Below are 27,142 nucleotides of genomic sequence, written 5' to 3' on the forward strand. Positions count from 1 at the left end.
GAAGTAGGTTCCAAGTCCTTGTAAAACCTGGGCGTGTTTGGTTTAAAATTGCAATTTCAGGTCCTTGTAAAACCTAGTTTTTCGTGCTTTTTGCTTTACTCTAGGTTTCAGGTCCTTGTAAAACCTAGTAGAACTAATGCTAATCCTATGCTTTTGTTAAAGGGTTTCGGGTGCCTTCAAAACATGTTTTTACCTTAATCTAAAACACATAAATAGAAGTGTTTGCTATTATAAGTGAGGGATTAATGACAAGGTCAAGAACACATCATTTAACATCACACCAACAGCAGAACTAGTAACCCACATCAAGAGTGGAAATTCAAATTTCTCACAGCAAAAGGGGAAGAAATGAGAGGTAGTACAATTCTTCCTTTGCCAATGGGCAATTGTCCAAGCGATAGTAATGCTAGGGTTCCACCACACGACAATGAGGCCCCCATTATGTGACCATCAACACCAAGAACAAAGTGTTGGCAACACTATGTACCAATTGTCGAGCAGTAGTCGAAGAAAAGTCTTTGTGGTCAGAAGGGATTGCACCACTAGCAGGAGATGGGGTCAAGTCCATCTGATCAAAGGAAGTTAAATCAGTAGGAGTCCCACCCTGCAAGGATCATCTTAGCCTGTGAGGAGTTCTCCAAGTCACTCAGTGATGCAGATCAGAAGAGAAGGACAGGGACCAATGAATCTAAAGACTAACCCACAACATTGGTAGAAATCCACATTATCCACCACATTCATGCTACAAATCACCATAGGGGAGGTCTTGGCACGGACAATGGATCGACCTTTCACATCTAGAGGTATGGTAGTACTAGATTTGGTTGCATGTTCATAGCTACGTCCACTACCAGCAACAAAATTTGGGAAGGGAATCCCATCAAACCCAAAGGCAGAGACTCATCCACTACAAAAACAAGTGGTAGAAGGAACAAGGAAAGAAGCCCCCCGCCCCAGAGACAGCAGAAGGATGCAAGTGTCCCCTGCAACAAAGAGTTATCCAATTGCTCCTTAAAGACGACACATCCCTAGTAGCAGCAGCAGTAGCTAGAGACAATGTAGGAGGTGCAATTGGGTTGGAATGTGTGGGAAGCAAATTCATCGTGCTAGCGGAATGAGTGAGAGGCAAAGTAATTGGGATAGCAAGACAAGCCAGGGACATTTTTAAAAATTTGATTTTTTATTTCTTGAGAGAAATTTTAGTCATTTTGGAATAATTGGGTTTTCATGCCCGATTTTGAGCCACTTTGATCCATATATATATATATATATATATATATATATATATATATATATATATATATATATATATATATATATATATATATATATATATATATATATATATATATATATATATATATATATATATATAGGTGTGTATGTATATATTTACTAGGATACCGAATCGTCCCCTACAGACTAGGCTTCCACATCCGATGCAGATGGATGTCGAATGTGTCCAGAAGGATGTTGACCGGAAGCCAGCCACCTGCTCTCAGATGCGTCTCTAGCTTCCAAATGCATTCAGGAGCCTGAGGTTGGCTTCCGGCCAGCATCCGCAGGGTTTTCAGACACGTCCGGGAGCATCCACGGGCCCAACAGCCGGAAAAGCCAAAAAAGAACAATAAGAAAACATTTTAAAACACTTAAGTTACCCATTAAATATGTGTTGTAATTGCATTTTTAGGTTATTTTTTGCTATGAAACCCTATAATGACCCTAAAAGTGAATATTGAAGCATTCACAACTCATTTTAGAACTTTGTTTGCACCTACAGCCACTTCTCATTTTGTCTCTAGTTTGCATTGTCATTGTGAAGCCAAATTCAGCATTTTCGAACAGGATCAATTGAAGAGGGAGATATAGCTTTCTCAAAGGAGTTTAAATCATTCAAGGTAAGTGATCAATCCCATTTTTGAGTATTTTAATGAATTTTTTAGAGTTTTTGATGAATTTTTTCAAGTTCTTGAAGATTTTTTTCAAGTTTTTCTTCTTTTTTTTGAAAGATATGTAGAAGCAATTTTAGGTATCTAGTCTAGTAGTTTTTTCTCACTTCTTTCCACTTGTATGCATGATGTTCATAGTTGTTAGGACCTAGTTAAAATTTATTTATTTTCTTATAGAATAGGTTGCAAAAAACTAGGCAAGAATGGATATCAGTGGTAGTGCTAGTCAAAGTTTAGTGGGGCCCAAGGAGGGGAAGGGATTGATAATTTCAAAATTGATATAGATTCTTCTTCGTGGAGACATACAACACAGACATCACAGGTTTCAGGAGGTGGCTCATACTATTGGAAGTGCAATTATTGTCAAAGTAACAAAGGAAAAGCTTTCAATAGCTCATATTCCCGAGTGAAGCTTCATTTTATGGGCCCTACTAGCAAAGGATTTGGAATGTGCAAAGGCAAAAATGGTACTGGGATGACTAGTGCAAAAATACTTACATTTGTAAGAGAACAAGAAGCTGCTGATGCATTGATTGATAGATCAAAAAAAAGCTACTATCAAGGTCCTTCCTCAAAGAGCAAGCTGCATGCACCCACTGAACCAATTGCATCCTCCCAACACCCATTCTTTCAAGTACCTATGCCAAGAGAGGATAAGGAAGAAGTGGGAATTTCAACCGGTAAAAGGCCCATTGCACACCACATTTGAAATGGAGGCAAGAGACCGTGCTAATGAAGCTATCACTTGTTGCCTCTATGCGAATGGGCTTCCTTTCAACTTGGTGAGATTGCCATATTGGAAGGAAATGGTGGCAACAATCAAAGAATCACCAATTGACTACACAAGCCCGGGGTATGAAAAGGTGTGTAGGACTCTATTGCAACAAAGGAAGACACATATAGAGAAAGACCTTCAACCTATCAAAAAATCTTGGAAAACTTCAGGTCTAACTATTGTGTCAAATGGTTGGAAGGATACAAGAAACCAGCCACTGATTAATGTGATTGCAATTTCCCCCAAACAGGCAATGTTTTTGAAGGCTATTGCTTGTGAGGGGCAAGTGAAGGATTTCAAATTCATTTCTAGAATTCTCAGCGAGGCCATCGAGATGGTGGGTAGTGAGAATGTGGTATAGGTGGTCACAAACAATGCCAAAAATTGCAGGGGTTGTGTGCTTTAGTTGAGAGTCAGTATGAGCATATTTTTTGGACCCCATGCACTATTCACTCCCTTAGCTTGATCATGCAGAGGATTGGCATTGAAATAGAGTGAGTGAAAAAAATATACCAAGAGGGGGAGGACATATAGATGTTTGTGACCAACCACCACATGTCATTGTCCATTTTTAGAACATACTCCAAATTGGAGTTGCAAGGTAAATTGCTTTTTTTAAATTACTAAGTTTCATGGATTTGTAATTTAGTTAAAATTTATAATTTATAATTATATTGTCAATTGACATATTGTTAACTTGCTTAGGTTGCTAAGACCCATTTTGCATCTCGTACAATTGTTATGAGATGACTCCTCAAGGTAAAAGATGCATTGGGCCAAATGGTCATCGGTAAGCAATGGGGCATATGGAAGATCTCAAATTCAGAAACAGCACAAAGGATCAAGTATTTAAATCTTGAATGAGAGTTGGTGGGCTCATGTGGCACATGTATTGGATTTCATTGAGCCCATCATGACTATGCTCCATTTTGCTGATATAGATACACCTTGCTTGGGGGATGTGTATGATGGCATGGACACCATGGTTGAAAAGGTAAAAAAAATTATATACAAGCACATAAGAGTGACCCCACACAATGCGAAGCCTTATGCAAACAAGTGCAAGCAATTATCCACCATCGCTAGAATAAGATGAGAACCCCATTGCACCTCCTTGCATATGCCTTATCTCCTAGGTACTATAGTGAGGAGGTAGTCGGTATGTTGGGTAGAGTTGCACCATTTGCGGATGAGGAGGTTGTTGAGGGGTGCCACAAATCTCTTACAAGACTCTTCCCACTAAAAGAAATGCATGAAAAAGTGAGGGAAGAATTTGAGTTGTTTGCTTTGGGGTTAAGGCATTCTTCATTTGCACTAAAGGACCAAAATAGAATGGGAGCTTTCACATGGTGGTACATGTATGGTCAACCTTTCAAGCATCTTCAACCTCTTGCAATCAAGGTCCTATCACAAGTAAGTTTTTTATTTTGTTTTGTAAATTTGTTTTAAACTTTTATGTTTACACTTGCATTCTAGAATTTAGTGTTTCACACATTCTTTAAAATTAATTTGCTTTTCATTTGTATGTTTTGTGACAACTATCTAGGTTGCTAGTTCTTCTGCTGCTGAAAGGAGTTGGAGTACATACTCCTTTAGCCATTCAGTGAAGCACAACCGGTTGGGCTCCAAGAAAGTTGAGGACTTGGTGTTTGTCCACACCAACTTGCGTCTTTTGTCATGTAAGAATGATCATTACAAGGAAGGGGCAACAAAGCTTTGGGATGTAGGCCCTAAGTGTGCAGATTTGGATGCAATACTTCATGATCTTATTACAGTCAGAGATGATGATGATAGTGTGGCACGTGGTGCATCTAGCATTAGTAGAACCATGTTTGCTTCAAATGATCTTTCAGCAGTTGGAGATAATGATGAGAATGTGGATTTCCTTGTCAATCCCTATGATTCAGAGTTAGACTCTAATGCAAGTTGATTGAATCTTCAATCATTAACTATGTTTTTATTTTGTTGGAATCTTGAACATGACTTATTTGAACTTATTGTCTAAGACTAAATGCTAATGTTGGACAAGCAAATATTGATATATGATATGAATTTTGATATATCTTGAATTTTGATAAAGGGTTAAGTATCATAGATTCATAGTCATACTATCAAATGATTTGTTATTGTATATTTCTTGCATTTCTTTGCATATATGATATATTAGTATATTTCTAGTACATAATTCTTCATCCCTGCATCCCGTATCCGCTTCGGAATCCCCATCTGAATTAGTAACTTAGTATGTGTGTTGTTTGCATGTGCGCGCATGCGTATATATGTATGTATATAAAATCCCTTGGCTGTGAATGAACTTAGACATGGATATATGATAATGTGATATGGTTCATGAGATGTATTGAGGGATCAACGAGGATCTGAGCTATCGGTTTGGTACCACTGCAACATATGGTATGATCATCATTGGCAAGTATATAGTGATGAATTAGAACTATAACATATGATAACTTTTATGTTGTGCCATTGTGATTTCTAATTTGTTCATGAGCTTGGGATGGGTGTAGAACCTGAACTAGGGAGTGGCTCTCAATAGGTTTCAAGGCGCAAAGGGGCTGATGGAAAGTCCATTGGAGAGTTGCTTAATGGTGATAACATAAATAAAATTAATGGGGTAAACTCATAATAATAAGATAATGAGTATTCCTTATGCATGCTTTGAGTGCCCCAATAGACTAAGGATGCATTTGAAAAGGCCTCGTGATCTAACAAATCAAGCCTCCTTCTCTCAAGAAAAGGATTGCTTAGATTTGCATGAGTCATTCTTAGAAGTATGTGATGATACTCCTACTTCCAAACTCTCCAATCATACCCTATGTAGGTTTGAGTAGGGACCCTATGGGAATTAAGTATGTGGTCGTGAGTTATGGTTGGCTTCCATGTTGGGCATCCATGTGATTGTCCCGCATACTTGTGTCTTGCATGTTCATAACCCTTATTGCATTGATTCTTTTGTAACTGTTTTGGCCATATAGTTATCTTTGTGAGCATGGTGGAGTGGCCCTAAGGATACCATGTGGTCGATTACGTGACAAGCCACCATTCAGGGCCGGTGTACAGGTTCAAGCAGTCCAAAAATCTACTCCATCCTTACCGTGTACCACTATCTTACCATTGGTGTATTTATGTTCATTATATTGCTCTTATAATACCTCATTATGTACTTAATTATGTACAGATGGATATTCAATTAACATGGAGTGGTTTGAGCCTCGGTATGATGTAATTTTGTAAGTTTATAGTAGATTAGATTATACTGTAATCATGAGTTCGATTTGGTTAAAATTACATGTTTAGCACCCCTTACTTTTTAGGTGGAATTCATAGAATGGTGCTTGGGGCTGTCCTTCAACGCTTGTGTTGTTTGGTGTCTCCACCTTACTGGTCTTAGACTATCTCAAGCTGATGGTTCAGCTAACTGTAAAGTGGCACCTCCACTTCCAAAATGGCGCTTGCACTTTTTGACATCTCCACCTAATCATTGGCACTTGTGCAACCACAAGACTTGGCATCCCTTATGAATCGTAGCCTATGCCTATCCTTCGGTGCCTCTGTTCTGCTTAGAAAAAATGATGATTTGGGCTTATGATTTGATCTCGAGGCTAGATTGTTTAGTGTTGTAGCTGTTCAAAAGGTAGTTACTTGTCATGTGCTTGCTGGTATTATGACTATTGCATGATTGAGCTCCACAGATGTTGCAGAACCCTTGGAAGTATATGGCAGTCTTCTGCAATACTTGGGTATGTAGTATTCAATGATTATCTAAACTTCATGAGCAAATGTCGCTAAGTTATGCTTGAACATATGTTAATGTTATGTTATTGATAAGGAAAAATGAAATTCCATCTCAAATAGAATATGTTCCTTGGTGGGGAATCACAAATGGTGCTCAGAATAAACCAGGATTGGAGTAAAAGAAAGTTTTCAACTAGCAATTCTAAAGAAGTTTTCTAAGAGGGCTCTATCCATTAAAAATTACTTAATGGGAAGGGAAAAACAAATATCACCCTACTAAAATACTATACTAAACAATTTTACAGCAGGGAAATATTGTTTCCTAAAAGGCTCAATAGCATCAATGGCACCATATATGATTTAAATATCCACAGTTCTAGTATATAATTCTTCATCCTAATGATGAAACATTGAATGCAATTCAAAGTATTCATGTTAAAATCTCCAAAAAGTTTTTTCAAAAACCTTACTTCAGAACTCAGGATTTTTGAAAACCTTATCATCTTAATGTCTTCATTCTGAAGAATGAATACAAACCATGAAAACAATCTTATGATGCACAAATAATAAAAATCTTTGATAATTAATTGCAGCCATTCAAAACCAAAACCCAATATTATGTCGCTTTTTCAGTATTTTCTAAGTAAATAATAATATATCGGTGTACAATTATTGAAGAAGCATTTAACAATTGCACTTCAATGGGGTAGCAGAAAACTTGGTTATAGTACTTACTCCTCTGCCCAACTAATAACACTGGTTCTCCAAAGATTTCTATGCTAAGATCAATTCAGCCCCCTAGCCCAAATACCTTCCATTAAATTGGTATTTCCCTCCTCTCCCTATATATATATATATATATATATATATATATATATATATATATATCTTTGTGTGCATGTGTTATTTTGACAATATGAACACTTACTGATGTCACAACATGAACTGAAACCAGATTATTATTATTAATTTTGTGGGAATGGAGCAATTCAGTGAAATAAAGAATTATGGATTACAAATTGCAACCCATAAATCTTCTCACAACTATAAAAACAATCACAATCATAGAAGTAAACTGAAATATCTCTGAGGAGTTCTTTGGCAAACTAAAAGGTAACAGATAAAGATACTTAAGATTATCAGGAAAATAACAGGAACATGAAACAATACTAAAAATGGGAAAATAACAAATGGGTTTTATGTTCAAAGCCATCTAAATTGCATACAGAACGTACAAAATGAATTTTGAAATATAGATTTTTCTTGACAATTTTGAGGTTGCTGATTACAGTGCATACAGCATAACCATTCAGTTTGAACGTCAAAATAGTTACAAAATATAAATTACAACTGTCATCCTACAAATTCCAAACACACCCTCAAATGCAGAAGAAAAAATTGAGTAGTGTGTCGGTCACTCAGTACACCCTCACCAAAAAGCCATCAGGATTTCCTGTTTGCAATGCTGGCATGATTTCTCTTGCCATTAGGTATACTTCAGGACATTAAAATTCCTACCTCTGTTTGTAAGGCCAATTGAATCTGCAACCTGTCATATTCAATGTAGCCATTTATACCATTGATACCTATTATGATAAGTCATGATTAGATTTTAAATATGATTTTTATAGATGTTTTATAATGTTTATGGGTTCTGCTAACTGATTTAAAAATGTTCTCATATCCATTGAAATTTCATGTGAAGTCGGTTGACTAGTAAATTAGTTAAAACATTATGGTTTCATGTGTAATGGAAAAGTTGGTTATTCGTTATATTTCATGTAAAATGAAATGGTGGTTAATCATTATGATGTTTTATGAAAATGATTACTTGCTATAGTAACCTTGATTTTATAATCAGGCATATGTTATTACCGTGGCAATTCTCTTTTTACAGGAGCGTGATGAAGGGGCGGAAGCATTGCCAAAGAGGGAATTGGATAAAGGACACCAATCTGCCTATGGGTTGACAGGCATGAATTCTAACCACCAAGGCTAAGGGATAAACAGCTAGGCAACCAAGAGTATACTACGGATTACCATGAGCTAACCAGTCAATAAATATGTATTATTGAAGGAAAGATCACTAAGCATTTAATTAAAAACTAAGACTAATGTGTTACCTTATAAATTGGATGATCTCAAAGCTTCTTGTGATATTTGTCATATCCGAGTATAACAATACCATAGTATCTACATATGCTTGCATATGTTATGCACATATATGTATGTATGCGTAAATTCAAATGGGACGTATGTGTACACCCACTCAATATATGACATATGTACTAGATATGTTGTTGGAATATCATGCATATATATACATACATACATATATTAATATGCAATATTATCCCTCCTTGGCAATAGTTTTATTAATTTATCTTGAGCGGCCATTTTAATAATATTGCCACATATATGTCAATGGCTTTTGGTTGTAACTCCTTGCCACCTTCATACTTTCTTGCTCGTAACCAGACATGCAACCGAGTAAGGCAAAGATCTATTTCGTGTTGTGTTTCATATTGAGCAACTTTCATATCATTGGCAGAGTTATTACAACTTCATACTACCTGCATTGTCTTTGCACATTGCTTCACATATTCTCATCTCACCCGCAAATTCCTTTTATATTTCTTGCATTTGCATACATAGCTACTATTTTCCATATTGCTTTTGGATAGTTCTTTCGCCTTAAATATTGAATCGGGCGTGACCGTAGAGTAAGCATACAAGGTATCCTTTTGTTCATATATGCCATAATGGTGTCGGACTTAATGCTAGAACATACAAGCATGGAGGTGTCGTCCTATTTCACCAGCATTGCTTAAAGACCAACTGAGCTTTTCAAGAAGCAACATTCAATCAAGTCATGAAAATATTTCTTCTTAATTATGCTCTTTAAATTTGATATAATGAGGCTCATAGTTATTAGCTTGGAATTAAAAAGGCAATGTTAACATTGATAGAGTCTTGATCTAAAATGATATAATGGTTTTTCATTTGTATAAGATTTATAAATATACTCTAGATCGAGCAAGTTGTGGCACTTTGCATATATACATTTTCTTTTAAGAATTTTTATTTAACTTGAACTAACATCTGACAATGCAAGCTTATACAAAGGTATCTAGTACATACTCCCTGAGATAAGAGACAACACCCTTATGAAAGTCAAGAATAAATTACAGATATTATAAATCTTTTGTAAAGCCATAGGCCCAAGTCGAGCAGAATGCATTTGCTGTGATTATATAAAGTTTAGACAATCACCTCAAAAATTCATCAAGGAAGAACAACATGGTCGAGATGAAGGGTGTATATTGATAACCATAGAACACAGGTTTTCCCTGCATGATAAGAAAAAGAAAAGTTAGTAACAAATAAGAAAGTAATAAAAGTGTTTCAAAATTGAGTCAGCTCATGGTAGTCCATTGTCTACGGTCTTGTTGTCAAGTCGAGAGGTGGGTTATCAGGTACATGGTGTCCATAGAAATCCTTGGCCAAAGTAAGTTAGTGGCATGCTTGTTGTTGTGATCACTAGAGATCAAGGCTGCTAGTAGTTGGCAGATAGGTGCATGGAAGGTATCCAAAGCCTAGCTGGTTGTCTAACTGACACTCTAACACCAGGATGTTCATTGGCTAGACAGTAGTGTCCCAAGTCTAATCCCAGGGTAGGGAGGGCTTTTCCCAATAGAGATTGTGTGGGGATACTTAAGGGTCCACGGTTGGGAGGTTAAGCCCTTGGCAATACTTCTCCTCTCTTTTGGATGCCAAGCCTTGCATAACTCAAGGATAAGATCTACATGCAAGATAACTACATTTTGGGTATTTTACTTTTATGTTTTTCTGCATTCTAATTTATGTATTCTATATGGTTATTATAGTTAAGTTAGTTTCTCTTTCATTGGTTTAAGAATCAGCTAAATCTATTATTCCTTTTACTTGAATATATAAATTGAAATGAATCTGTATTTCATGTGTAAATGATATTATGGTTGTCATAACTGTCCTCCTTATGAATTTGAAAGAAACCGTTACTTTGTTACTTTAATCCATCAAAATAGGACTGGAAAATTTAGCATGTTACAGTTTGTTTATAAGTTGATTTAAAGGACTTTAATTAGATGTTGGATATGTTAGAATATATAGTCCACCAATATAACAGAGAGGGGAGGGGTGAATCAATTATCCAACTATTATCACAATTATCAACCTCATTAAAACTTAACCATATGAGGAATATAATCAGAAAGCACAACAAGATACTCATGCACAATAACACCAGATATGTTAACTAGGGAAGCTCTTGATCAGAGGGAAAACCCCAGTGGGGATGGTAGCCACAAGATGATGTACTGATATAAATATTCCTTATTAAAGGATGGACCTTGTTAGGAGTCTATGAAATACATTCAGTACATATCACTCTCTGTTAGGAGACTTTGAATCCCTATTAGGAGATTCCAACCCTATTAAGAGTTGTAGAAGGCAGATGGACCCACTATCCAAATAGCTTTAGGGGCAAGACCAATGAACCCATTGTCCAAATAATCTTTGTATTATTCCTTGCAGAATAATAGAATTGTACTATACTGCTCCTTCCTCTTTCTGTGTCCTGTCAACCGGACTTCTCCTCCTTCAAATCTCAATATCCGATCACAAACTTCGCATCCAATAATCCCTTGCATCACTTACTTGCACTTACCAAATACTCTGCTCTTGTTCACACTTCCTTGCACACTTGCATCACACTTGGACACTATACAATAAAGGAAAATACTTTCCTTTATACCAAGTCCTTAAAACAATTCCTTGAGTCGGCCTTGAGGCTTTCCCAATTAATTATAATAGGACCATAATAAAATAATTAATTACAATCCCGATAGCACTGTCGGCTCACAGTCTATGCAACTCTTCACACGTGACTTTAGGGCTTGCGCACTTACAGACGTCATCATCAGACTGTCTTCTTCCACTCTGTAACTTCGTGTATCCAGATTATATCTCTGTTAGAAGATATAATGCAATCATCAAAAATTGCTTCCCAAGTGCTCTGTTTCTGTATTGCTCGCTATAAATCACATATAACTTTTGTATCTCTTCGACTTAGGTTACGCACACTTAACCTCACTATCAGGACACTGTGGGGAACGCGTCCTTAACTTCGCATAATCTGATTGTCAAACTTCTATCTGTACTACCTTGATCTATGTTTGCTACTTTGTCAATCTTCACAGAATTATTGTTATGTTGACATCAATGACAAACATAGTCATGAATGCAACATGTCAATGTTGCCAAATGCTCTCCAATGCTTAGGATAATCCCCCAAAGGGATACCATCAGCATTCATGCTAACAGGTTCTTACTCGGATTTAAAACTCAAATCTTGATATTTAAATTTAATGATGTTTAAAATGTTGATTTTAAGCTAAATTGCCAATTTGGATTTAAGTTCAGGGTTTTGGTTCACTACTATGGAGGATATTTTTGAAAAAAATTCAATACAGTTGGGTCTGGCCACACACACAAAATATTTGAAATATACAATTATGCTTAACATTAAAATATTAAAACTTTAATGTTATGCTGAATATCAAAAGAATGAGATTTAATATTTAAAAATATAATTTAGTTAAATAAATTTTTAAATGCGAATTACACTAGATAAATGATTAAAACTAAAAGTTTATAATTTTTAAATATTTACCAAACCTCTTGCGAAATTATAAATGGAATATTTCATAGATAAACTTGGTATGACTAAGATGTAAATGTAATTCCTAAGATTAAATCTCAATTTTGTTTTATACATATATACATATATATATATATATATATATATATATATATATATATATATATATATATATATATATATATAGTGTTATTACTCTTGTGCACATGTGTATTATTTTATGAAAGATGACAATCTTTCTTTTAGATGTAAGGTCTCTATGGTAAGGTGACAATCTCAACTATAGATTTACCTGCTATCTTATGACTTCATTAAGTTGTCCTGGAATGAGCTAGAAATCATGATGCTACTTGTGATTGTTCTTGAGTGATTAAGTAGTTGTCCCAAATTGTGCTAGATTTCATGACAATAAGTAAATCACCATAGATTAATTTAGTCCCGAAGTGAGTCAGAGATCATGATACTTGCTATTTAAGATCAAGACTGACTATCTAATAGAGTATGTTTTGTCCCGGAATGTGCTGAAAACCAGGTAGACTATATTCTTAAGAGGATATAATTGTGGATAAGTATTTTTGATACAACCTCAAGTATGGGTTATTGAGATTGAGAAATTGATCGTATCCTCCCTCGCTAAGAGCAAGTGTTAAAGTAATAGCTTTGATTGGATCTGATACCAGTATATAGACCAAGCCTATACATACATATATGTATGTATTTATATATATGCATACGTATGTATGTATGTATATATATGCATACATATATATGTATTTGGCTTCCTCTGTATACTGATATTACAAACTATTCTAATCCTTGTGATCATGCCCAGATCGAGCTTCATATATATAATATGAATTAATTCATGAATTGATCTGTCCAAAGCAGATTAACTACCTTATCCTCACCCATGATCGAGTTTGAGAATTGCACAGCAACATGTATTATATATTTTGCTTTGTGTTAGCATTGATATTGACAGACATGCCCGAAAACTATGTGTTATATACTACCTTCATCGAATGGCAAGTTATGTCTGTAATGTATGTGCTAGTCACCAACAGAGGTTGACTAAAAGTATTAGTTAGCATCATGTAGGGTCATAACCCTATGTGGCAAAGGCCACGTAAGGGTCATGTCCCTACATGAATGGAACATAAAAACGAGATATATATATATATATATATATATATATATATATATATATATATATATATGTTGAGTATTTGTTGTGCGAAAAACATCAATCAACGTGGCATGTGATTACCCCAGCAAAATACACATTACAATCTATAGTCTCTTAGTAATCCATTTAACATATCAAAGTCAGTAGTCAAGATCAGATTTTACAATAGTTAGTGTTAGAATATTTAGAATAACTGAGGAGAGGGGGGGGGGGGGGTGAATCAGTTATCCTCAAATCCAAATGTACTAATTCAACTTGTACTAACTTCAAACAACTTAAAAAATCTCATTAAACCACTCGGTCCATATAGCAATTCATCAGCAATTTAACATTTTGTTCATTACTTAACTCTTTGTTCAGTATATGCCAACTAACAATAAATAAATAACACTAAATAGTATGCATCACACATATATGACACCAAGATTTCACACGGAAACTCAATTTGGGAAAAACCACCAAGTAACATGCTACAACTTTTCACTCTTCTGAAGTGAGTTTGATTAAGAGCCAACCCTGTTAAAGGTTACAAAACACACTGAAGGTGTGACAAATTTCTTATAGTCCTCATCAATCCTCATCTATTTCAGCTCCTTCATTAGGCTTTGCTTGTGTTTAACTCAATACTTCTATACTCCATATTATGATTGAGCAATGCATCATCTTGTCATAGACTAATTGATCAAGTGCCTATTGTAATTCCAACATACTTGCTCCTATTCACTCAACGACTCCACTAGTTCATCTAGTTATCTCTCTTTTCAAATCCTCTTCATCAATCAACCAATATGGCACTGTACACTATAAGTAAATGTCTCTCCAATAGGTTTGACATCAATGACAACATTCCGACAATCTCCCTCTTTAGCATTGATGGCAACACCTCTAGTTACCATGCAAATGCAAAAGACATTCTCATGATTTATCATTAATAGCTTAATCTATCATTAGATCTTCATTAATATTCTTTGTTTCATTCTGATTCTCATCTTGCACTCGCACTTCTCCCTATATGATATCAATTGTATATTCTTCAATGCTAACACCAAATGTTATACCAACTGTATTGGAAAAACCTCCAATTGTATTCATTGCCAGTTTCATATGTCTCCCTCTTTGGACAACAATCACTTCATATAGATTCTCCCCCTTTCATTCAGATATAAGATGGCAACTACATAACTTCTTCCCTCTTTGACAACAATGCCAACAACATCAACCATCAACATACAAAACATCCTCATGTCACTGTTTAACTGATATAGAAATGTTACTTTCTTTTTCATCTTTACCTTAATTCCTTAAAGTTTCATCTGCACATGCTTCTATCCATCTCTTCACAATCTTTAGGCAGCTCCTATAGTGTGGCTTCCTGCATCAATGTGTAAGATATTTTGATCATATCATTTGATACAATGCAACATCTCTTCTTAGCTTGCTTTAGATAGGGGAATAACCCCTAACTTACCTCTTAGGCAATCAAAAGTATCCTTTGGTAATACCTTAGTGAATATATCAGCTATCTGCTCCTTTGTGTTCACATACTCCAATCTCACTTCCTTGTCTTGGACCAACTCTCTCAGGTTTCTTTGATATGTTTATAGCAATGTGTTATCACAATATATCACAACAGGTTCAGTAATTTGTTCTGTCATACCTTTCAACAATTGTTTGATCCACACAATGTTTGAACAATTGACTACTACAGCAACATACTCAGTCTCTGCTATGGATTGAGAATTATAGTTTTGCTTCTTGCTTGTCCATGAAATCAGTCTTCTGACTAAAATGAAAGTGCCACCACTTGTACTCTTTCTGTCATCAATGTTTCCAGCCCCATCAGCATCTATGTATACTTTTAGCTCAAATTTGTCACTCTTTTTGTACCATAATCAATAGTCTTTTGTTTGTTTCAGATATCTCAATATTCTTTTCACAGCCATCATGTGATTTTCTCTAAGATTAGCAAAAAATCTAGCAACAATACCAACTGCTAATGCAATATCAGGTCTTCTGTGTACAACATATTGCAATTTTCCAATCATTGATCTGTCTAATGTTTGATACACTTCAGCAGAATCATCACTCTTTAATAGTTTATGACCAATAACCATAGGTGTTCCAATTGGTCTTGAGTCGTCCATTCCAAAAGCCTTCAATATCTCTTTAATATACTTTGATTGTGTAAGGTAAATACCCTTCTTCATATGATAAACTTGTAATCCAACAAAGAACTTGATCTCTCCAAATATTAACATCTCAAGTTCTTTCTTCATCTCATTAGAAAATGATTTACACAACAAATCATGTCCTCCAAATATGATATCATCAACAAAAATTTCAACTAACAATATCTTGTTCTCAGATTCACTTTTCATATACAGATTGTTATTATCATTAGTTCTTACGAAACCAGTTTTCACCAAATAAGTGTATAATCTTTCATACCAAGCTCTAGGGGCTTGCTTCAAACCATAAAAAACTGTGTAGTTTGCATACCATATTCCTCTTGCTAGCATCAACAAATCCTTCAATTGATCAACGTAGACTTCTTCTAATATTTCATTCAAAAATGCAGATTTGACATCCATTTGATATACCTTGAATCCTTTGTAAGCAGCATATGCAAGCAAAGTTCTCACTCCTTCCAACCTCGCAATTGAGGCAAATGTCTCACCATAATCAACTCCTTCCTCTTGTGCATATCCCTTACAAACCAGTCTTGCCTTGTTTCTTGTGACTTCACCTTTCTCATTCAACTTGTTTTTGAATACTCACTTGGTTCCAATCGCATTCTTGTCCTTTGGTTTGGGTACCAATGTCCATGTCTTGTTCTTCTCTATTTAATCAGTTTTCTTATTCATTGTCTTAATCCAATCTTCAATCTCCAAAGCATCTTTAACTGATTTAGGTTCTACCTCACATAGTAAAAATGTATCATTCTTCAACTTACTTCTTGTCATGACTCTTGAATCTTTGCTTCCAATAATTTGGTTTGGTGTATGATTCCTCCTTAAATACTTTGCAAAGACAAGTTCAAATCTTTCCTCTTCATGTATTTCACTTAGTTTTGCATGCTCTTCTTCTATAAGTATCTCTAGTTGCAACTCGGCTTGGTCTGTCTACTGTTCGGTTTCCTCTCTCTGATGTTCAACTCATGTTGTCTATAACTTGGCTCCTATATAGCCTAATGCTCACAAAGCTCTACTGTTGCACCTCGGCAATGCTTGACTGCTAATGCTCAGCAGTCTCTTTATGTGGTTCAGGTAAGGTGCTAGGTTCACCTTCATATATATATAGACAAAGTTTATGTAGTCTTCAAGTTCTTTCTTGCATTCCTCCTGATTCTTTTTTGCAAATTCAACTCTAACATTTGCAATTTCCACACTTTTCTAAGTGTTTGAACTCTAACACCTTTTATGCCTTGCTTTTACTAGAAAATCTAGGAATATGACTTCGTCACTTTTTGCTTCAAGTTTTCCATTCCTCACATCTTTCAATATGTAACATTTGCTTCCAAAACCATTGAAATAATTGACATTAGGTGCATAGCCATACCAAAGTTCAAAAGGTGTTTTGTTTGTACCTTTCTTCACTTGAACTCAGTTCAGAGTATAAACTGCAGTACTCACAATTTTTCTCCAGTACTTTTGTGAAACATTCTTCTCCATCATCAGTGTCCTTGCACAGTCCATGATTGATCTATTCCTTCTTTCAGCTATCACATTCTACGGTGGAGTCCTTGGTGCACTCATTTGTCTCTTGATTCCTTTGTCATTGCATAATATGTTGAACTCATCTGTGTTAAGGTTATAGTTTCAGTCAGACTAATTTCACCATGAGATACTTCGTTGATAAGTCATTAAGATAAATATTTTATATATATAATATATATTATATATGTAATATAATATATATTATATATGTAATATAATATATATTATATATATTATATTCTATTATATTATATTATATAATAATATATTATATTATATAATAATATATTATATATATGATTATTTATATTACTAATATATTAATATGTTAACTAGTGATGATTAACCGTAGAGACATGTCTCTTCATGAGACATGTCTCCTCTCTTATTTATAAATCTTCATTTGCATTTGGAACACAATCAATACAATGGCATTGTTAGTACATTTGCAGCAATCCTAGAATTCAACATGGTATCAGAGCCAAGCCGCAAATGAACAAAAGGAATAAAGAAGAGAAAGAGAGACACTTAGATTTAAAGTGTGAGAGAAAATCGTACCAAAAGCATATCTTAAATGGCAACCAAATATAATATGTTAAGGAGCACAGAAACAATGAGTTGAGAAGGGAACACAATCAATAATCGGGAGTGTAACATATCCCACCAGAGTCTTCACAGAAATGACAATTGTCACTAATATTCCATGTGATTTCAAAACCCAAGAGGAGGGCCCCCAAAGATTCTTTTCATGGCTGACGTTGTCTTTTTTGTTGGTCAAAATAACATCATATTGGTCTCTCAAACTTCCATGGTATGATCCACCGTAAAATTTAGAAGGGAGGCAATAGCGTAAATCGTTTGTTATTCTACATTCTGAACACTTAATGGGTTGGAGATTTTCATTATATGAAAGTGTGTTGTTGAAGATAAGAATAGTTCCCCATTTGTATTTATGTGAAAGAGCAAATTGTCTACTATACTTGGTGAAATGATTAACCCATCAGCTGAAATTATTTGGATGTTGTCATTTATACACTAGATGGAATCAGTCATACCGGAAACATTTAAGGGTAAAACGGAAGTATAAGGAACAGAGCGAATAGCATGGCAAGATATCAATTAATAAAACACACATTGAGAAAACTATGTCCAAGCCTGTGCATTGTGTGCGAAGACCATACAGATAGAAGTGCTAGTGAAAGGAGATTAAAGGATAGTTAAAGAAAAACGATACATGAGGCATCCCATATAACTAAGGTGAGGAGGAAAACCCTTGCTAAAAATTAAAATTAGTGAACCATATCCCATGTAAAGTTGAGATTGAACATAACCACAACCATGAAAGAAGACGTGACGTGGAATAAAGACCACCGAACCACACACAAGGGTTGTCCACCAAGGACGGATTCAAAGTGGTACAGATTGGAATACAAAGAGGAACATGATAATAAGATGCCCGAATAAGAAGAAAAATCACAAGTATTCATTGTTTGACACATAAAGAGTCACTCAATGCAACACATGGAAATTACAAACCTTGGTCCAAGAATGGGCATAAAAGGCTAACTATGCATTAGCTAATATGATAATTACCACGCCATTCATACAATTTGCGAGGATGTACTTGTTATTACTTGGAAAAGTCATCACATCATGCTTATCAATACCTGGCTCATTAAAAATTTGTTTAAGATTTCATGGGAGTTGTCACAATGCCAAATATTAGTCAGAAATTTAATGGTAGAAGAAAATGTTTTTGTTTATACATATAAGCTTTGACGCTTTGTGGCTGCAATAGAATGTTCGATGGAAGGGGAAGATTAATTGACGTGGAGATATATGAATATTAATTGGTATTTATACAAGGAGTAACATCCCAATTCAACTTGACAAGTCATATCGGAGTAAGAACCAAAGTTTGATGAGTGTGGATATCAGACACTTTGAAATGGAAAATGTGCATGTCAGAAATCAATACTTTAAGGCAATAAGTACAAGTCACTAATACCAAGGACCCACCACCTACCAAGTAGCTATAAAGGTAATACTTGATATGGTTATAATATCTTCTTATATATAATTTATATTAAAGAATAGTATTATTTAATATTCTTTACTATATATTATGAAGAGTTAAGATATAGTTGATTATAATAGATATCAAATATTTTTATGAACCTCTCATGTTATTATCTTTGATAAAAGCAATATTGTAAATATTCTTTCATAATTATTATTCTTATTGAATGGTATAATATATGTGTTCATTATATACATATAAAGAGGGAAAATTTTGTGTATATATATATATATATACACATTAGAAAATTTATAATAGATCATTTATATATAGATGATTTTAATCATCTATTTAAATGGAATATATGTATATATATGTTCAAAGTATAGATTTTTATCTATATTTTATTGGAAAGATCATACTTTTAATATTATATTAGTCTCTCTCTTATTTGCATTTGCATATGTACTATAAGAGCTATGATCTTGATCTTTTCCTCTAAGAATGCTATTGCAAACAAGGGGAGGTTGAGATTTGGAGGGAGCCTGACATTTCATTACAAGTAACCATGAAAGATAAGAAGCAGATGGAGATATGGTTCAGTAAACCTTCGATGATCTCAATCGTGTTGATTGAGAGGGAGTAGACCATGTTGAGATGGTTTCTTCAATGATCAGATGTGATGTCAAACCCCTTTTTTAGTACTTGGTGAATATCTTGTGTTGATATTCTGGAAGACCAATACTCGTGATATCGAATGTGATATCAAATGGTGGAAAAATTTTGAGATATCTGTAAAATTTATCATTCCTAATATTACCTATGGTGTAATATCTGTCTTTTGTTTATCCTCCCTAGCTAAGAGGGAGTGTTGATGATTAGTAGCTTTTGTTGGATAAACATATATATAATTAAATGAGATATATATATATATATATATGAGAGTAAAAAATATACGATCTCCTTAAAACCAAGGTAAACCCTACTACATATCAAAGTGAAAGGTGAGAAATATTCTACAAGGAAACATTCTCAAGATACAAATTGCATAGAACGAAATTTTTGCTCATGAGAACTAAGCATCACTAACAATGTTGATGGAATGAGTGCGAATTTTAAATTGTTGGGGGGAATAATAACAAATGTTTCATTCCCTGACAGATGTTTATATAGAGACATCATCTTATTTGATACATATGGACCTTCATTGGAGCAATTTGTATCAAGAACATTAATGTACAAATATGTATTTATTATCCTTGAGTATTATATTTACTTGCTTATTGTATTCTTTCTCTTATTTGTAATTCTACACACTATAAGAGTTATTTGCCTTGATGTTTGCCCTTGTATCTGAGGTTAATGTTGCAGGAAAAGAAGAATGACACATTAGGCAACTTATGTCACTAGCTTAAAAGAAGTTTGATTAGGCTGGATAAAGTGAGGCTCTTGAAGCAAATATCTTTGATGATTGAGATTATGAGTATCCTTCTACATTGACAGAGACTATGACACTTCTTCGAAGGCATCATAGGAGCTTAGAAGATTAATAATCAGAGGGAGTCTAGAAATACAAGTGTGTGACTGCATAATTTTGATAGGCCTACGCTTGAGTGCATCATGAGGACATATTGACTTATCACTAGAAATTTGGAAGATTGATAATAGATTCAATGTGAGTCTAACAAGAATCCTTGGGGGAAGAGAGCTTCTACGGGAGTAACTACTAAACCTGACTTCCTAGGATCATTATTCAAAGGGAGAATTTTAAGGTGCAATCCTTTGTGAATGATATCTTCTCTATGAGGAGAAGCACTAAGGGAAATTCCTTGTAATGCATTCCTCTATGAGAGAGAATTGTGTTGAAAGCCTTTGCACCACCCTATGACTTGGTTCATGGTGGTTACTATTTCACATATGATATGAAATGAAAGGTGACAATCTTTCATTGACATATATAAACAGAAGGTAATCATTGTAAGGTGACAATCTTATAAATGGTAGACCTATTATCATGACAAACTTCATTAAGTTGTTGTCCCAGAGTGTTGGAAGTCATGATAAAGAACGTATATAAATAGAAGGTAGCCATTGTAAGGTGACTATCTTATAAATGGCCTACTTGTTATCACAACAAACTTCATTAAGTTGTTGTCTCAGAGTGCTGAAAATCATGATAACAAATGTATCACACAAAAGGTAACCATTATAAGGTGGCGATCTTATAAATAGTAGACCTATTATCATGACAAACTTCATTAAGTTATTGCCCCAGAGTACTGGAAGTCATGATAACGAACATGTCATGATCAAACTTCATTAAGTTGTTGTCTTGAAGTACCGGAGATCATGATACTTGTCATGATAGAGACGATGACATCGTGATATCTTGTTATCTGATAAACTATTTTAAATTGTTGTCCCGAAGTGCCAGAGATCAAATAACTCATATCCTTTCTAGGTTATAACATATTCTTTTGGTAGGCATCAAGGATTTGATGCCAATGCACATACCAAATGAATATACGTATGATGAATATTATATGATTGATATTTCTTGTTGAATCATACTTCGAATTATATCAAAAGGTAACATCTAAGTTGATGGATTTATGTTGATATCCCTAAATATGTCATTCCATACTGAGATGATATCTCTTCATATACATAAGGGCATAATGTGTTCTACATCAATCCTCCCTAACTACGAGGGAGTGTTAAGGTTGTAGTTTCAGTGGTATTGATTTACCATGAGATACTTTGTTGATAAGTCATCATTAAGATAAATATCTTATATATATAATATATATTATATAAATAATATAATATATATAACATATATTATATTATATTATATTATATTATATATATTATTATTATATTGATATGTTAACCAGTGATGATTAACCATAGAGACATGTCTCTTGAAGAGACATGTCTCCTCCTCTCTTATTTATAAGCCTTTATTTGCATTAGGAACACAATCAATACAATCACATTGTTAGTACATTTGCAGCGATCCTAGAATTCAACAATCTGATATGAATTCACCTCTGATCTCAAGGACTTCAAACTCTTTCCTTGTTACATCCCAATTTTTGGCTCAATTTAAAATTCTTCATATAGTCGTTGAGGTTTCCTGTGAAGTCAGTTAGCAGGTGAAATTAGTTACGATCGTGTGAAAGGGTAAGATGGTTAATCGTTATAATTTCATATGAAGTTGCATGCTAGTTAGCCGTTAGGATGGTTTATGAATAATGACTTGTCATTATATTGAAGAATATGATATAATCGTGGAGAGTTCCCTTGTAGGAGCACATCAAAGGGGAGAAGCATTGCCAGAAAGAAATTGGGCACGGGTGGCACCACCATCACTAAGCAAATAGGTACGAGCCCTGAACCACCATGGCTAAGGGTAAACGACTAGGCAAGCAAGAGTGTACATTGGACGACCATGAGCTAACCTGTTAAATTGATGGAGACACAACCCAAGAACAGAATGGACACAATAGGAAAGGGAAAATTAATTAATTATGAAAATATGCCAATACACTTAGTGCAGAGAAAACAGACTCCAAAACATGCCCTATGGGCTTACAATAGTACAAATTTGGAGATAATTTCTTCTCCCAGTACCTTCTCTCAAACTCCACTCTGAACTGCCTTTTACAATGCCAAAAATGTTCTTAAATAGACCCCAAAGGGTTATGGATTAGGAATACATTCTAGAAAGTGCTAGTTGGCATCCACTGCCAAAATGGAAGGCTCCAGAAGTTGCTTTAGAAATCGGTGCAAAATTAGAAGAATCCAAAAACGGTAGCCAAACTTCCGGGAGGCATAACTTTTGAACCATAGCTCCGATTGACGAACCGTTTACATTTTCGGAAAGCTCTCGGAGTGCTCTATAGCCTTATGGACCAGCTTCGCTCGTCCCCCATTTTCAGGCCCGTACGAGATCGTTTAGTGCCTCGAACCTGACTTTGAAGCATTCTTAGGAGGTCTCCAAAAATTGAAAAACTGCGATAACTTTCAAACCGTGCAACCTTTTGACCTGATTCTTTTTCTGGAATGTTCTACATTACAATTATAATCATCCCTCCAATTTACACCTTTTAACTCACCATAATTATGGCTCAATTACATAGTCCTATTTTTTCGGCATTTACACATATCCCAAGGTGCTTAAATACTCTAACCTAGAACACTAATAGTGGAACTGTGAGAGTTGGAACCTTTATTTGACCCAAATGGGTATCCAGAAATGAAAACACATGAAATAGAAACTATGTCTAGGTACATTTTTTTGGATGACACAGGATTTCCCTTATACCTTTGGATGCTCCTGCATCATAAATACACATCATCTAATAGTAAAAGAGATCACTAAGCATGAATTGAAAGTTGAGCGAATTTGCACCTCTGTAATTGTGTTATTGTTTGGAGCCTCCTGATGTATGAGCATGTCTCATCATATCAACATCATGATACCTACATATCTATACATGTACATACATATGTTTACATACGTAAAACAATTTTATATATATAAGGATGTATACGCATACTTGATATTGGGCATATACGTAAGAAATATATGGTTGGGATTTACACATGTACACGTATATATATACATACATATATAGGTATCTATAGATACCATGGTGTTATATATTAAGACAATATTATTATTTCTTTCACCTTGGTTATGGTTTAATATTATTTCACGTATGGCCACTTTTCATGTTTCTATTCATTTTCCATCGAGCCTTTTATTTTGAGATGGTCATTTCAAATATTTGGGCGAATGACTTCTTGTTGGTGTTATACCTCTCACCGCCACTTCTCCCTAAGTCCTTATTTTGACTCCATATCAATAAGCAATGGCCACCTCCTTATCGGCATCAATCTTTTTATTTTGAATTTATAAAGCTCATCTTGTAACCGATCTCAAGCTTCTTTTTGTAACTGGAGGCATGGGAGACCATATATTCTTCCGCCACGGCTATAGAAAGAGACAAGCAAATTTCACTTACCTTGTTGCCATGCAATTTTGCTGAACCAAAAAGATCTTTACCTCCTCTCTCTCATTATTGTTTTCAGAAACATATTGGCAGATTTGGTCCGTGATTGGGGCCACGCTGATGGAAGCAGTGTCATGTGGAATCATTGCCACAACAGATTGGATTGATTTGCAAGTCATAAACCATTCATACCAGTTTTTCTTTTCATGATTGTCTGTCAATACAAGTTTCTTCTTGTTCTTGTCATGACGAGCTATGGGATTGATACTCTACGTACCAAGATGCTCAGTGGTTGGACAAGGTGTTCCATTGTCTATTTGTGGGTAGGGAGGGCCTTTCTTGATTGAGATTGTGTGGGGATACTCAAGGGTCTACAGTTGGGAGCTAAAACCCCTAACAATGCTTCTCTTCTCCACCAGATGCCAAGACATGCACAAGTCAAAGATAAGTTATGCATTCAACATCTAGCGGTAACAAGTATTTTACTTCTATGATATTTGAAATTACAAGTAGAAGATATGATGGATTGATTTATATCATTGATTCAATTATTCCTTTAATGAAAGCAACTGTTCTCGCCAATGTAATTGGTAACCAGTTAGAGCGATTGATCTTCCAACTGAACATGAATTATGTCTATATGCAAGAGATAGGTTTATCTGATGGACTGTTATTTCTATCTTTCATCTATGTGAATAATGAATATGAGCGTACCTTCTAACTGTACATTATTGCCATAGTTAGCAATAGAAAGAAAGGGGATGATACAATGGTATTTGAAGCCCTAAATGATACAGTGGTATTTGGTGCCCTAAATGATACAGTGGTATTTGATGTCCTAAATGATACAGTGGTATTTGATGCCCTAAATGATATGGTGGTATTTGATGCTCTAAATGATATAGTGGTATTTCATGGTATTTGTCATTTCGATAAAGTGGTATAGCTATTTGTTCCTAAGCGGTATATATGAACTAACCTGGGTTTTGCCAAAGCATCCCTAGACGGATTTCGATTTTGAATTCTACAATATGTAGATTTTAAATTCCTCATTAAATTGATTGATGATGTCTTCAATAGTTAGTTATGATGTGCACTTAAATTGGTAATAATCGATAATCTTTTTCACCTGAACATAACTGTTATAAATGCCTTCTCATAAATATGAATTAGTAAGATATGCTAGTTGTTAGTTAGGACCCGGAAAAAGTGGATGTTACATTCTTTTTTTTTCTCAACTCTAGCCAAATACCACTTAAACATTTTAAATGCATCAAATTTTTCTTTTAAAAACATCACAGTCATCATTCTAGAAATGTCATCAACAAACAGAATGAAGTATGTCACCATAATAGCTTTGCACTCCAATAGGACCACATAAATCAGTATGAACCAATTCAAGGATATGATCAGAACAATAAGTCTTACTCTTGAAACTAGACTTTGTCATGCTTCCCATTTGACATTGTTTGCACATCACCTTATCAGGTTTGCTCAATCTTGGTAACCCTCTTACTCTTTCCATCTTACTAATGCTTACCAAATTATCAAAGTTCACATGACATAGGCTCTTATGCCATAACCAAATATCTTCAAATTGTGCAACTAGACAAGTATCTTCAAATAGGTCTAGATAGAACAAGGTAAATCTTATTTGATCACCACTTCCAAGTAGTTCACTAGTGGCATCATAAATCTTTACCAACTTGTTCTGAAATTCAACTCGGTAGCCTGAACTAATCAATTGTGCCACACTCGACAAGTTATATTTTAAACCATCAACCCAATATGCATTGTCACATCTGATCTTATCATTCAGTATAATTGATCCTTTACTTTTCACATAACATGGTGCATCATTTCAGGCAAAAGCCTAAAACACAACAGTAAATTGTGAGTCCCTCATTGGGGAGGTCTTGCGTTCGAATCTACTCGAGCTTAACGCATAATAATAATTAATCTAAATAATAATAAATAAATAAAGAATAAAAATAATCTCCAAGCTTTGGCCTATTACCTATCAAAAAAAAAATATGGTGCATCATTTCCAAACTTAACATTACTTCCATTATAATGTTCTAACTTTTCAAACTTATTTGTGTCACCAATCATATGATGTGAACAAACACTATCAATTATCCATCTGTCATTTTTGTTCACATGTGAAATCAAAACAGTTTTCTCATCTTCATCAAATTTATCTTTCATTGCAACATACACAACTTCTTCATCGTTTTCATTAGAATCACTATCAAAACCATCTTCTTCAGCAATGTAACAGGATTTCTTACCTTTGCCTTTGTAGTCTTTGTTACCTCGATTACCTTTGTTGTCTATTCTTCCTTTGTATTTGTTATCCTTCCTTTCGTCCTTCTCATCTCTGTTAGGACATCTTGCAACCAATGACCAACTTTCTTACATGTAAAACAAATAATGGAGAGTTTAGCTTTGTATTTGTATTTTCCTCTTAGTAGTCTTCTTGCCAGTAATGCTTCAAGATCATCATCTGATTTACTATCACTGTCCACATGTTTGCTCTTCTTCTTTCTATTATAGATCATCAGGGGTTAGTTGAGACTTGAAAGCACATTCAATATTAGCATGAGAATAATTATCAAAATTTGACAACTCAAATGCAGTGAGTCTACCAATTACACTATCCAAGGTCAAATCATTACTAGGTGTACATCTCAATTCTTGAATTGCAAATACTCTAAATGCATAGATAGGAAGTAAAGTCCTCAATGTAATAACCCCAACTGGTTATAACTTCATCAAACACCAAATGCTTTTATAGTTCAATTGTTTGACATTTCGTCAAACACTTTGCAAGCAAGTTTTGATACCACTGTAATGAGCCCTGTTGGCTCTCAAACAATCTATGCCAAAGAAATGATTCCTTTTTTTTGTTTTTCAGGTTTTGCAATTTATGATACAACAATATAGCTAGAAATATAGAAGATATTACATTAATAATTTCAACTCAAATACTTGGATATTACATAGGGAATATATAGCTGA

General features: G+C 34.7%; 1 protein-coding gene across 9 annotated transcripts in view; it reads right to left on the reverse strand.

The window, feature by feature from the left end:
• The window catches only part of LOC149568534 (Peptidase S24/S26A/S26B/S26C family protein), a 110,233-nt gene that overhangs the window by 16,629 nt on the left and 66,462 nt on the right, over positions 1–27,142 (reverse strand). For 2 of the 9 annotated variants that reach the window (XR_016362575.1, XR_016362574.1), the window contains exon 5: positions 9,751–9,827. The exons of 4 other annotated variants lie outside the window; for them this stretch is intronic. The gene's annotated coding sequence lies outside the window, so the exon portion shown is untranslated. Of the gene's footprint in view, positions 1–7,672; positions 8,027–9,456; positions 9,828–27,142 lie in introns of those variants that run through there. 3 more of the 9 variants (XM_089821436.1, XM_089821427.1, XM_089821428.1) reach the window with 2 other exon arrangements.

The sequence above is a fragment of the Cupressus sempervirens genome, chromosome 3, assembly GCF_028749045.1.
Source record: "Cupressus sempervirens isolate cs-2001-9-10 chromosome 3, ASM2874904v1, whole genome shotgun sequence".
NCBI classification, from domain to species: Eukaryota; Viridiplantae; Streptophyta; class Pinopsida; order Cupressales; family Cupressaceae; genus Cupressus; species Cupressus sempervirens.